The sequence below is a fragment of the Elephas maximus genome, chromosome 3, assembly GCF_024166365.1.
Source record: "Elephas maximus indicus isolate mEleMax1 chromosome 3, mEleMax1 primary haplotype, whole genome shotgun sequence".
NCBI lineage: Eukaryota > Metazoa > Chordata > Mammalia > Proboscidea > Elephantidae > Elephas > Elephas maximus.
Genome location: NC_064821.1, coordinates 155,520,732 through 155,535,580, shown reverse-complemented (window position 1 = coordinate 155,535,580; position 14,849 = coordinate 155,520,732). Strand labels below are relative to the sequence as shown.

General features: G+C 45.4%; 1 non-coding gene and 1 pseudogene across 1 annotated transcript; both read left to right on the top strand.

Moving 5' to 3' along the window:
• LOC126071376 (uncharacterized) overlaps positions 1-9,973 on the top strand; it is a 43,789-nt pseudogene extending 33,816 nt beyond the window's left edge.
• A 2,317-nt stretch (positions 9,974-12,290) lies between these two features.
• Positions 12,291-12,363, top strand: TRNAK-CUU (transfer RNA lysine (anticodon CUU)). The gene has a single exon. It is a non-coding gene; the product is annotated as a tRNA-Lys (tRNA).
• The last annotated feature ends 2,486 nt before the right edge of the window (positions 12,364-14,849 follow it).

Sequence of the window (14,849 nt, the reverse complement as noted above, 5' to 3'; positions counted from 1 at the left end):
GAATACCAACAAGCATTTCTTATTGGCTATGAATCTAGCATCAGGCAGAGCAACAGCAGCCTGACACACTGAGTCTATTAGTCAACTCTGGTTGAACTCCCATGTGTGCTAAGCACAGTACCGGTGCAGTGTGAGTTTATCTGAGAGGATAAGGGATCTAAAGAACAGACAATGTGCCCATGAAGTACTTTGAGCTCTTTAAAGACAAGTATTGCTACTATGGGACTCCATCAGCAATGACTGTCTGTGGTACTAGAAGGGAGATGTTAACTGTGTATTATAGTAAGCTTGTTTTGCTTACACCTACAAGAATAAAAAAAAAAATTTTTTTTATACTGACTGATAAATCTGACTCACTAAATAGACATAGTTTATAATCTCACGCTCACTAGTATGCAAGGAGAAGGGTTTAACAGCATCATTTCTTTTCTTTCTATGTCATAACTTAGAGATTGGTCACCTTCATCATGTGCTTTATGAGCTATGTTCTTCCTTTTTCCCCAAAGACCTGCAATGAAGAGCTCTGCCTCCAGATATGATCTTGCCTTCTTCCCCTTTTAGCTATCTCTTCACCAATCCTTTTGCTAACATCCCCTTTCCATTCTTGTGCACACCATTACACAGATACATCCAAATTTAAGAAAGTTTAAGATATAAAAAAAATTGAACTTAGAAATGTAATAACCATGAATGATGTTTCTCAAATATTTCCTTAGTGTTACAAAAGATTTAACATAGAGTATAAATAATCATCTTCCAAAACGTATTTTAAAGGTATTTGTTGTTGTTGTTAGGTGCCGTTGAGTCATTTCCAACTCATAGAGACCCTATGCACAACAGAACTCAACACTGCCTGGTCCTGCACCATCCTCACAATCGTTGTTATGCTTGAGCCCATTGTTGCTGCCATTGTGTCAGTCTACCTCATTGAGGGTCTTCCTCTTTTCTGCTGACCCTCTATTTTACCAAGCATGATGTCCTTCTTCAGGGACTGATCCCTCTTGATAACATGTCTTGCCATTCTTGCTCCTAAGAAGCATTCTTTTTTTTATATATAATAATTTTTACTGAGCTTTAAGTGAACGTTTACAAATCAAGTCAGTCTGTCACATATAAACTTATATACACCTTACTCCTAAGGAGCATTCTTGTTGTACTTCTTCCAAGACAGATTTGTTTGTTCTTTTGGCAGTCCAGGGTATATTCAATATTCTTCAGGAACACCACAATTCAAAGTCATACTCAGTGAGTCAAGATGCACTCTAAGGGAGATAGTTTAGGGGTGGACTAACCGGCACCCATCTCGTTTATAGATCTTCACTCCTTCTAATTAGCTGGCCAGAAGAAGGATCTATTGGAGAGGCCCTGGCTATACGGAGGCACGGAACTTGGTTACCCTGATAAATAATCTCTGGCAGCGCAACTCAAGTACCACACCTTCCAGAGCCAATATTTGTAAGAAGTGTATTTTGTTCCAACTAAGACTGCAAGACTCAGTATCTGAAGTTAAAAAGACTCTTCAGTGCACATGTTAGAAGAGAGATAAAAATTGTCCTGCACAGGGAGGGTCCTGGGCTTGAGCCAGTTGAATCTTCTTAACTAACACACGAGACAAACAACGGGGCCCAAGGCAAAAAGACAATAGTTCTTAACCAGATCCCGACCAAAACAAACAGAAAAAACATGCAGGGATCAAGACAAAAGACCAGATGGAGACCTGTGCCCTCATGCAGGTGGGGACTTGGCCCCTGGACAGTGACAGGCTCCCCAGGTGTCCTCTGGATGCGGGGATCAAGGGCTGTGCTCTCATGCAAGTGGGGACTCAGCCCCAGGACACAGCGAGATCACCACAAGGCCTATACCCGTTACCGAGGACACAATCCACCACCCAGTAGCTACTCCAAAATAAAACTTAAAATAGGCACGTATTTCACTGCGCTGTCAGAATGTTTCTGTGCTCCAACGAGGGACTTGTGGGTTGTCTGGTCAGGGTTGATGCCGCCAGAAAGTCCTTCAGAGGAGGTTTCAGGACCTAACTTACCCGGAGCCGTAGTGTCCACTGTGTCTCACTTGGGGTACCAAAATGAAGTGGTCAACTAATAGGTTCTTGACAAGCAGACTGGTGAACTGAAGTCAACCAGAGGCAGGGTTGGAAGAACAGAAAGGTTTATTCACAGTTTGCAAACTGGGAGCCAGGCAGGGTCTCATGACCTAAGGCTGCCTGCTCAGCTTAACCAGAGTAGATTCACTCTTATATACATATGCACGAACAGAGGGGAGGATCTTCAATCTTGTGATGTGTGCGCAGTCCTCATAATTTTATAAATAATTTTTTGCACACGGCTCTAAAAATATTGTGCATAACCTTAAAAAAATGGCGATGGTTCACTACTGCCACCCGAGGTAGGACGTATTTCAGGTAAATTCAGAGTTAGTGCATCTGCTCTTTGGCCTCCTGCTAGGAGAAGAGAAGAAACCTGGGGAATCAACCAGTCTGGGTGAAGCGCTGGAAAGGTTGTAACAAAAATGTAGCCAGAGTAGACTTTTCTGAAAAACAGCCATTATGAGATACCCTTAATAACACTTTCATGGCTGCCTGCTTCAATACCATGCCTTCTTCCAGGTTTCCCACCTGATTGGCTTGTGGGAAAAAACAGACAAGTATGATTTAGGAATCACACCTAAGGCCCGAAAGGCTACCAAATTGTGCTTCTGCTCACAGACCTAGATGAACCCACATCACACACACAGTTTATTTTCCTAATATAAAAGAATATACATACTGATACACTTTTTTTTCCACTTCTATGGAGTTCTGACCCAGTATTCTGACATGATAAATGATTACAGTTTATCTTCTATTTCCAGACCCTCCACAATCCTGAAATACCTAGCAACACTCATCTAGCTGCTTCAGAGAGACCAGAAAAAGTCATTCTATGTTTTGATCTTCTGAAATACATCCAGGTCAAAGGAATCTGTCACTATTAACAGGTCCCAGGTATGCTTAGTACCACCTTCAGTACTGCTATCACAATATTTACCACCTATTTTTTTTTTTTTGCCCGCCTACTCATCCAATGCTGTGTCCAAAAAACCACCAATATAAAAAAAAAAATTAAAAAGGAGAATATTGCAGCATCTCTCCTCGTCCTCTCTTAGGCTCAAATTTATCAATTGTTTCTTTTCCTTCCATGACTCCTCTTAATGTTCAAATGACAATAGGCAAGCACTTCCACTATCACATACCCAGACGCCATTTAGCAGTAAACAGGGTAATTGCTGGTATCAAGGATGGTCAAGGTTAAGCAGACAAACACCACCATGCAGTAGGTGTTTGGTTGGCTCTGCAGTGGCTTGCTTGGCATGTGGCGTCTGCAAATACATTGTACCCTCCCACCATTGTGGACAGCTGGGCCTGAATTAAAAGGAAAGGCCTGCATTTTAATTTACTTTATCCCACATTGTATGCTCATTTCCTTCCTTTGTCCTCCCTTTCCTCCATTTCTTGCTGTCCTCGGTCTGAGCTGTGGTTGGGGGGAGGTGGGAAGAGCTGGCAGGAGGTGGGGGCAGCGGTGCAGGCGGACCGCCCCCCCCCCGTCCCCCGCCACCCTTCACCGCTATCGAGCCATTGACTTGCAGCCTGGGGCCCACTCAGGCCAGCAACGCTAGTCAGGAGTACTACACCGCGATCCAGAACTTGACGGTGCAGGACCCAGGCCGTGGCAACCCCGCTTACATTCTGCATAGATCATGGGCGCTACGGGCTGGAGTCACCCAAGGCCGAGGTCGGAGGCCAGGTGGTGGCCTCACTGCCCAAACACGGAGTTCCTGATCATCTGGGCTGTGATCCTCAAATGGGGTTCTTTGTTCCTCCTAATATCAGTGTATTGCCTTGCTGCAGAGGGGAAATTGTACATTTAAAGAGAAAATACCATGGCCTGCTTTCCACGATGCAGTTGCTGTAGTCATCTATAATAATAAAGCCAAAGAGGAGCCAGTCACCATGATTCATCCAGGCACTGGAGATTTTATTGCTGTCATGATTATAGAATTGAGGGGTATGGATATTTTGAGTTATCTGGGAAAAAAATCTCTGTACAAATGACAACAGCTGCTGGAGCTCGTATGCCAACAAAGAACTTCAGCTGTAGCTCTCTAGTCTTCATGTCAATATCCTTTACTGTTTTGATGATTATCTCTTCAGCATGGCTCACATTCTACTTCATTCAGAAGATCAGGTACACAAATGCAAGTGACAGGAACCAGCGTCGTCTAGGAGATGCAGCCCAGAAGGCCATCAGCAAATTGACAACCAGGACAGTAAAAAAGGTGATAAGGAAACATACCCTGATTTTGATCACTGTGCAATCTGCATAGAGAGCTATAAGCAGAATGATATTGTCCTTATTCTCCCCTGCAAGCATGTTTTCCACAAATCCTGCATAGATCCCTGGTTTAGTGAAAACTGTACCTGTCCTGTGTCCAAACTTAATATTTTGAAGGCTCTGGGAATTGTGCCAAATTTGCCATGTATTGATAATAGAACATTTGATATGGAAAGGCTCACCAGAACCCAAGCAGTTAACCAAAAATCAGCCCTTGGTGACGTTGCCAGCAACTGCTCCCTTGGCCTCGAGCCACTTCCAAGTTCGGGGATATCTCCTCTTCCTCAGGATGGGGAACCTACTCCTAGAACAGGCGAAATCCGAGGATCCAAGGTGGCAGCTCTAACTGCTGGGACCCTGCTGCTCTTGACAGGCGTCCGGGCAGCATCTTGGGTCATTGTGACTGTTCTACTCAAGAGGAATCAGGAGCAGCTGTATCTGGTGCAGGTCAGCCCAGGGGACTCTCCACTCATGTTGTTTGATGAGACGGGAGGGACATGGTGGCTACTGTGCTCCTCGTGCTCCAATGCCAGGGTGGCCAGGCTCAGCTGTGAGGAAATGGGCTTCCTGAGGACACTGGCCCACTCGGAGCTAGACAGGCAGATGACACACTGGGCTTCTGCGTTGATGAGGGAAGGCTTTCCCATTGCTGGAGCTTGCTAGAGGTCATCTCTGTGTGTGACTGTCCCAGGGGTTATTTCTTGGCTACCATCTGCCAAGACTGTGGCTGCAGGGAACTGCCTGTAGATCGCATTGTGGGATGCCAGGACACCAGCCTGGGAAAGTGGCCATGGCAGGTCAGTCTTCCCTACGATGGGGCACACCTCTGTGGGGGGTCCCTACTGTCCAGAGACGGGGTGTTGACGGCTGCCCACTGCTTCCCTGAGCAGAACCAGGTTCTGTTCAGACGGTGCGTGTTTGCTGGTGCAGTGGCCCAGCCCTCACCATATGGCCTGCAGCTGGGAATACAGACAGTGGTCTACCACAGGGGCTGTCTTCCCTTCTGTGATTCCAACAGTGAGGAGAACAGCAATAACACTGCCATTGTCCACATTTCCAGCCCCTGCCCCTTACGGAGTACATCTAGCCTGTGTGCCTCCCGGCTGCTGGCCAGGCCCTGGTGGATGGCAAGCTGTGCACCATGACTGGCTGGGGCAACACGCATTACTATGGGGAGTCGCTGCTCTCTGCTATGAAGCCACCAAAAGGGAGACTCTGACCTGGGGCTGCTCAAATGACTTCTGGGCCCTGGGGTGGAGGGACCCTGAAGGACCTGCGGTGGGCACCAGGAGGGAAAGGGGTTGTGCATGCTCCCATCTCTGGCCAGCCTTGCCTGCATGACCCCAGGCCAACAGGCTGGGGTACTCCAGGATGCTTGAGTCCCCATAATCAGCAATAATGTCTGCAACAGCCCAGACTTCTATGGGAATCAGATGAAGCCCAAGATATTCTGTGCTGGCTACCTAGAAGGTAGCACTGATGCCTGCTAGGGTGACAGCAGCAACCCCTTCGTATATGAGGACAGCATCTCTCGGACCCCACGATGGCAGTTGTGTGGCATTGTCAGATGGGGCACTACCTGCACGTTGGCCCAGAAGCCAGGTGTCTACAACAAAGTCAGCTACTTCTGGGAGTAGATCTTCCAGGCCATAAAGACTCACTCCAAAGACAATGGCATGGTGACCCATCTCTGACCTGAGACTTCCCAAGTGGAAACCGCTCATCCCTGGTACCACCCAAGTCACACCCTCCTGATTCATATGTAAATATTTCCCAGCCCTACATGGACCTATATGGCTAGGCTAGGCTTAGGCTAGGTTTAGGCTAAACCTTTAGGGAACATATTACATATTTACCTTTCCCATTCTAATATTTTTTTTTTTTATATATAGTGGCATAAAAGGAGCCATGTAGGTGGAAATGGTTAAGCACTCAGTTTATAACCTGCAGGTTAGCGGTTCCAAACTTACCCAGTGGCTCCATGGGAGAAAGACCTCACCATTTGCTTCCAAAAAGATTACAGCCAAGAAAACTTCTTGGGGCAGTACCCTGGTGATATAGTGGTTAAGGGCTATGGCTGCTAACCAAGAGATCAGCAGTTCGAATCAGCCAGGCGCTCCTTCCAAACTCTATCGGGAAGTTCTACTCTGTCCTATAGGGTCACTATGAGTCAGAATCGACTTGACGGCAGTCAGTTTGGGTGTTTTTGGTTTTTGTACTCTGTCACATGAAGTCAGTATAAGCTGAAATCCACTCGACACCTAACAACAAAACACAATGGTGTAAAGTACTTAAAAAACAAAAACTGTTTAGTGGTTTCTCAAAAAAAAAAAAAAAAAGATCATAGAACTACCATATGACCCATCAGTCCCAATTCTAGGTTTTTTTTTAACCCAGAAGAAGTGAAAGCAGGAATGCAAACTAGAATGTGCAATCCAGCAGGGACTATCCAAGTACAGTTCCACTTTTGCAGATGAGGAGACAGTGGTGGCAAGAGGGTGAAGATCAGGTACACCTGCATGACCTGCAAATGACAAACTGGGACCAGAACCCAGGTCTTTGACCTTTTCCAGTGCATCTCAGAGTTTAGGGAAAGGGAGAGTAAAAGCTTCAGTCTGGTTAAAGCCAATGAGCACCAGAGGCTATTGGGCCATCTTGGTAAGGAAAGGAAAAAGGCTTTACAGAAGGGGCTTGCAAGCGTTCTTCTAAAGAGATCAGGGTAGAAAGGAATCATCGGAGAGAGAAAAATGGGAATTAGCACATGAAGAATGAGGCACACCAATGTTCTTACAGCACTTCACGACAGCCAAAATGTTGCAACAACTGAAATGTCTGTCAGTGTGAATGGATACACAACATGGAATATTACTCAGCCATAAAGAGAAATGAAGTCATGATGCATGCCACAACATGGATGAACCTTGAAAATGTTATGACGAGTGAAATAAGTCAGTCTCAAAAGGACAGCTATCATATGATCCCACTTAAACGAAATAACGAGATATGTGTTGTTGGTCGGTGCTGTCGAGTCACTTCCAATCATAGTGACCCTATGTACAACATAATGAAACACCACCTGTTCCTGCGCTATCCTCATAATCATTGCTATATTCTAGCCCATTGTTGTGGCCACTGTGTCAGTCCATCTCATCAAGGGTCTTCCTCTTTTTCACTGGCCCTCTGCTTTACAAAACGTGGTGTATTTCTCCAGGGACTGGTCCCTCCTGATAACATGTCCAAAGTACGTGAGATGAAGTCTTGTCATCCTCGCTCCTAAGAAGCATTCTGGCAGTATATATTCTAAGACAAATTAGATCATTCTGGCAGTCCATGGAATATTCAATATTCTTCGCCAACACCATAATTCAAAGGCATCAAATTCTTCACTCTTCCTTATTCATTGCCCAGCTTTTGCATGCATGTGAGGCAACTGAAAATACCATGGCTTGGTCAGGTACACTTTAGTCCTCAAAATGACTTCTTTGCTTTTTAATGCTTTAAAGAGGTCTTTTGCAGCAGATTTGCTCAGTAGAATAAGTCCTTTGATTGCCTGACTGCTTCTTTCATGGACATTGATTGTGGATCCAAATAAAATGACATTCTTGACAACTTCAATCTTTTCTCTCTTTGTCATGATGTTGCTTATTGGTCCAGTTGTGAGAATTTTTGTTTTCTTTATGTTCAGATGTAATCTCTACTGAAGGCTGTATCTTTGATCTTCATCAGTAAGTGCTTCAAGTCCTCTTCAATTTCAGCAAGCAAGGTTGTGTCATCTGCATATGACAGGTTGTTAATGAGCCTTCCTCCAATCCTGATGCTGTATTCTTCTTCATATAGTCCAGCTTCTCGGTTTATTTACTCAGCATACAGGTTGAATGTGTATGGTGAAAGGATACAACCCTGACACACACATTTCCTGATTTTAAACCACACAGTATCCCCTTGTTCTGTTCGCATGACTGCCTCTTGATCTATGCACAGAGTCTGCATGACCACAATTACGTGTTCTGGAACTCCCATTCTTCGCAATATTGTCCCTAATTTTCTATGATCCACACAGTCAAATGCCTTTGCGTAGTCAATAAAACACAGGTAAATATCTTTCTGCTTTCAGCCAAGATCCTCTGATATCAGCAATGATATCCCTTGTTTCACTGACAGACTGACAGATAAGTGGGGGAAGGAAATATGTAGAAACCAAAAATTATCAGTTAAGGGTGGAAGGTAGGTGGAAATGGGGAGTTTTTTGCTTAGGAGACATTGAGTTTATGTTAGTGGTGGTGGAATAATTTGGAAAAGAATAGTGAGAATGGTTGCACAAGTGGAAAAATGTAATCAATGCCAATGCTATATATATGTAGAAATTAGGAAACTGGCATATGTTTAGTTGTGTATATTATCACCACAGCTTAAAAACAATTCTTTTCCCCTAAGAACTCATTTGAAATGTATCAGGTTACAGAGACCACGTAAAAACAAGAAATTAGTAGTTTTTCACTTTTCACTTCAAAATTTGCTGATCTATTGAAAATATTCCTAGAAATTCCCCTTCCACTTTTTGCAAACATGGACTAACCAAAACCAAACCCTTTGCCCTGGAGTAGATTCCGACTACTAGCGAACCTTTTATACAACTGTCCCAGAGGGTTTTCAATGCTGTGATCTTTACGGAAGCTGATTTCCACATCTTTCTCCCGCACAACGCCTGGCGGGTTCAAACTTCGGACTTTCGGTTAGCAGGTGAGCGTGCTTAACCACTGCGGCAACGGGGCTCCTGAACAACAACAACAAAAAAAGAGGAATTTTATGAAACACCGGTTTTCAAAACACTGGAAATCAGGCAACAAGGGTGACCAACCCTTGAAAACCAGGAAACAAGGTGAGGCCTACGATTGCCCCAGCATACTGCCTTTTCTGCAATTGCTCTTCCAGACTGTACCCTATAGAAATACTTGCACAAGTCGCCAAAGATTTGTGTACAAGAATGAGGAAAGTCTTCAATAAATAACAGTACAAACAACAGGAAAAGCTCGTTTAATGCTGATGATTTTATTCTTTCAAGCATTTCGGGATTCCCAGGCGCGTTCCTAATTTGTTCTGAATGACTCTTCTGGGAGGCTCTGAGATGACAGGAGGGTAAGGGAGGTCTCCGCTTCCCGGGGTGGCCTGCGAACTACCAACCTTTCGGTTAACATTCGAATGCGCTAACAGGTTGGGCCACGGAGCCTTCAGTAGCCAGTGTTTCTGGTGTCGATAAACAGGGATTTCTAACTAACCACGATGTCTGCCGCACAATTGCGCTAGCTCCACAGCCTCGGAAAAACCGGAAGGGTTAGGGCGACGAATCGCGTTGGTCTGCACATTTGAAACCCGTGTTTTGGGTGAGTCCCAAATTAGAAGGGCCGCGGAATGGCCTTCACCCTCCTTGGTCCTCTTCCGCCTCAGAAGCCAGCAACACCCGGAGACCCCTAGTGCGACCTCCGCCTAACCCGGGCGGGGCCCACAACATGCTGATCCCCAGTGGGCTTGGGGACGTGTCTTCGCATGGCGTCTCCTGCTCCTCCTTCGCCCGCCCGCGCCACTAGACTCTCCCGGCTCAACTTGGTTGTGGTCGGTGGGGAGGGAAATGGGAAAATAAGGGGGAAAGGGGAACCGTGAAGCGGAGCGAAGGAAAACAGGAAGGCGTGGGTGAGGACAAGAGCTCCAGGGGGCCCTGTGCAGAGACTCAGGAGGCATCCTGGGGAGGAGAGAATGGTCTTTCCGAGGAAGCGGGATGGGGAGGCAGGCGAGGGACGGAACTGAGAGAAGACTTGAAAGAGAGAAAAGCAAATTATCTGTGGCTATCCAAAAACAAAGCAAGGAAATACTGTGAAGGTTCTTACTTCAAAAACATTCAAGGAAACGCATCATCTGTTAACAAGTTTATGGCATGCGGTGATCAGACAGTGAGTGGTTGGTACTCTTCGTTTACCCACAGTAATCTCGGCAGTGTCAGGAGCCTGTCTTGGCAGGAACTCACTCCTCTTGAGGTTTGCCTTTAGTTCTTGCGCAGGCTGCACGCTTCTATGAGGCCATAGAGTGGCAGGACTCGGAGCTGCGAGTCAAGAGAAGCGAAAGCAACGTGATAGTGCAGAAACCTGGGCTCTGGTCATTCGGAAACTATAGCTGTTCCCCACAAGTGAGGAGAAAGTAAAATGCAGCCTCTCACTTAGTCTGAGTTGTGGTCATAACCGTTTTTCTGACTGAGATATTTCAACTATCAATATGACTTTTTTAGACTAAACCCATTAAACTCATTCCTGTCAAGTCAATTCTGACTCATAGCGACCTTTTTAGACTAAGGGAGAATGAATTTTTAGTGAGTTTAAAATGTAATCCAAGCTCTTTTCCGTGCTCTACACAGTCTTATCCCCATCCTCCGTCCCCCATGTTTATCCCAACAGTTAATTCTTCAAATATAACTCAGTGTGAAATGTAAAAACCTTAACTGGGTGACTTATTAAAATGGAAAAATGTAACCATCACGCAGATCAAGTTACAGGGAATTTCCATCATCCCAGCAAGGTCTGTAGAACCCTTTTCCAATCAATCGCCGCCCGCCCACGCTTAGTTATTCACTATAATGATTTCTATCACCAGAGATTAGTGTTGCCTACTCTTGGAGTTCACGTTAATGAATGTACATCTTGTAATACCTGGTTTTGCTTTGTTTTGTTTTTTCAGTCAAGCATTGTCATGTTTTTGAAATATATTCATACACATTGTTGCCTGCCTGCGTCACTGGTTAATTTCTACAATATTAATGCAGGTTATTCCAAAGTGTGAATACAGCAGTATTGATGGGCAGTTGGGTTACTTGTAGTTTTTGCTCGTGACTAAGGCTGCTATGAATATTTTCAGATGAGTCTTTTGTGGACGTGTGCATCCATTTTCCTGGGGAACTTAAGTACAGTTGTCCTAAACGAGTGGCCTTGATGGTACACTGGTTAGGACTCTGCACTGTGGCCTCAGCAACTTTGGTTCAAATGCCAGTCGCGACATGTAGTTAAACTTCTTTCTGCAGCCCAGTCTTTTAAAAGTTGTAATGCTACTTTTGCTGGAGGCAGCCTCTCAGGAGTGCAGCCAAAGAATTGGCAAATAGTAGTTTCCACCAACCATACGGAGAGACACTTCAGGGCAAAATGAAAATCCATGGGAGCAGTAACTAAGGCTGCAAGGACAGTTTCCTTCACCTTCACGGGAGCAGCGGAGAAGACCCTTCTAGAGGATGACCCCGGAGCTCCAACCTTTCAGAAGCTAGAGATTGGAACGCTTTGGGGAGAGGAGCCAAGGATCCCGTGAGCAAGGATGCATGAGGCCCTGAATCCGATCTGAGTTTACAAATCGATACTCCCAGTTTATATATTTAAAAACTGTGCTCCCCAATATATAGGACCTACTTTCCAATAACACGTCGCCCTCTTCCCTCTGCCCCCACCCGCATCATGGTTTAGGAGAGAAAAGGATTTTGGACCGGGAAGACGGAGCTCGGGCTGCAGCTCGAAGGTTCCAAGAGCAAAAGAGTGTCCGCTTTTCCTCCTGCTCCCTGCGGTTGTTTGCGGCACTCATCCCCCTCCCCTCAAGCTCTTCCGGAGCCGGAGTCCTCGAAACCGGGTTCTCAGAATGACCAGGTCCAGAAGGAATTTTCGTAAATATCCGGGTTTCAGGACTCTTGAGTCCCACGTCTGGTGAGTCCGAGGAACCCTGCGCAAGCTCTGTCTTTGAGCCTCGAGCGTTTCAGCGGTAAAAGGTAGGAACTGCGTCCATGAATTTGTAAACTCAGGAACTACTGTCACACTGAGTGATTATGACTCTAGCTCACTAAAGATAATGACAATTATGTAGAAAGTGAGTGGCTGTGGTGCCCGACTAGCTCAGTCGGTAGAGCATGAGATTCTTAATCTCAGGGTCGTGGGTTCGAGCCCCACGTTGGGCGGGTAGTTTTTATCCTCCCTTCCATTGTTAGAGAATCTTCTCTAGCCGCTTACCAAGAGAATTAAAAGAAGAAGAAGAAGAAGAAAAACCCATTGCCATCCTCATGGCCATCAAGTGAATTCTGACTTATAGAGACCCTATTCAACAGAGTAGAACTGCCACATAGGCTTTCCAAGGACCACTGCTGGATTTAACTGCCGATCTTTTGATTAGCAGCTAAGAGATCTCAACCACCTAGCAAACTAAGCTCCACCAACAGAATCAGGAGCTTTTAAATTGTCAGTTGCTGCCACTGAGACTTCCTCTCACTTACTTTGGACATGTTATTAGGAGGGACCACTTCCTGGAGATGAACATCAAGCTTGGTAGAGGGCCTGCGAAAGAGAGGAAGACCCTCAAGGACATGGATTGAAACAGTGGCTGCAACAATGGGCTTAAACATAGCAATGACTGTTAGCATGGTGCAGGACCCGGCAGTATTTCATTCTGTTGTACATATGGTGGCCAAGAGTCAGAACGCACTCAAGTGCACCTAACAACAGCAACAATATATTTTTCACACATTACGAAAAAGGGAGAGAAGAAATATAATTTTGAGTGCATGTGGTGAAAATCTACATAATAAAACCTACGCCTACTCAATGATCTCTCCAAGTACAATTCTGTGACATTGATTACATTCTTCAAGCTGTGTAACCATTCTCACTATCCTTTTCCAAATCATTTTCTGGGAGATGATTTATCCTTAAACATAAAAAGTGATTCTCCCAGAACAAGAGACCTTGGAGGCATGTAAAGAACCGCCATGAGGCTTGTGAAGAACTACCCTGAGACCATCTCTCCACTTGCCTCCCTATCTTCTCTGGGAGGCAGTCATGGGACAGTTTCTCACCGCGTTCCAGGTTCTGATGTGAGATACGAGGTTTTATGGTCTGTTCACCTTCAGGCTATAGCTGCAAAGTATAAAACTGCTTAGCTGCAGTCTAGAATTTGCTCATCAGCAACAGATATCCTACAACTCTTGCTGTAGTCCTCAGGCCCCTTTTGTTTCCATGTCTTCCTTTTTGGCGTGTGGGATTAGAACCCAGGCACCTTTGGCTCCTCATCTTTTTGTTGTCTACATAAGTAATAAATTGTCTGAATCTGAATCACCCAGACCTTGGCCTTGTTCGGTGTGATGGATCGCTTCTGTGTGGCGTCTCTAGACATGATCTTATAACTCCCACCCAAGCGATTGGGCAGAACTGTGTAATAGGGTAATTGTGGCCCACCAAGGGGATTGGTTAGTTCTGCCATCTTGCTGGACTGAAAGGAGCTACCCCAGAGGTGGAAAAGAAAGAATCCCACTACCACCAATGGAGAAACAGCCAAGAGCCAGCACATCCCTTGGACCCAGGATCCCAGCCCAGAGAAGTTCCTGGAAGCAGGAGTCTAATCTGTTACTTCCCTCATAAACCTCACAATCGTGACTACGGTCTATGAGTTCTGAGTGGCCACTGCAATGAATTATTGGACCCAACAGAGAAGTAGAGAGCACCACGAGAGGGCTGGTTGGTGTCAGAATTGGTAAAGATGGAAAGAGAAGAGGCAAGTCTGCCTCATAGGAATCAACTCTGGGCTGCTAATCTTGACTCTCCTTCCACCTTGTGAAGTTAGAGGGGGTCAGATACCACCCCCACACCATTCTTACACCTTGTCTGCTGCTGTGTGCTTGACAAATTTCTTTATGACTTGTTTTTTGTCATACAAATTCTTAAAATTTTTATGTAGTTAAACATATCAGTCTTTCCCCTTAAGGCTTCTGAGTTTTCTGTCAGGCTTAGAAAGGCTTTTCAAGTATTTTGCCAGTTTGTTGTCTCTTGACTTTTGTAGGGGAATTGCTCTGCCTATGAGACTATGAAATTTTTATTGCAGGTAGTTTTGAAGGAAGAAGGGTGTGTTTATTCTTGTGCTAATGAGTTGACTAGAGATACAATTAGCTCCCAGATAATTCTGTGGTGCATCCCCTGAGCTTCTCTGAAGACCCTACCTGCTGAGGATTGAGGCTGTTTCCTGGGACCTCCATCTTAAGATTACTGGACTCTGTCTAAGAGGAGAATGCAGTCACCAAAAGATGGTGCAACATCCCAGCACTAGCAACAGTGAAGAGTCATTACCATCCCTAGACCTAGTGGGGCAAGGAGAGAGAGATATTTCGGGAACCTGGATGAAGTCATAGTTGTAGCTAAGCCTGCAGCTGTCACAGAGTGGCCCTGGACGATAGCTGTGGACTTCATGGATGGAACACAACCTCTGCCGGCCTGCAGGGGATAATTACCCCCCATGTCATATTCTTGCATCCCATTGGCTGTATCCACCACGAATCAAGTGGGCAAGGGAAATCTTTTATGCAGGGGTCAGCTTCCTGGGACATAAAATGGAGTGGATAATGGTGAGAATGGATCTAGAGGGACAAATGCAGAATACCCAGCACACATGACTTTATCA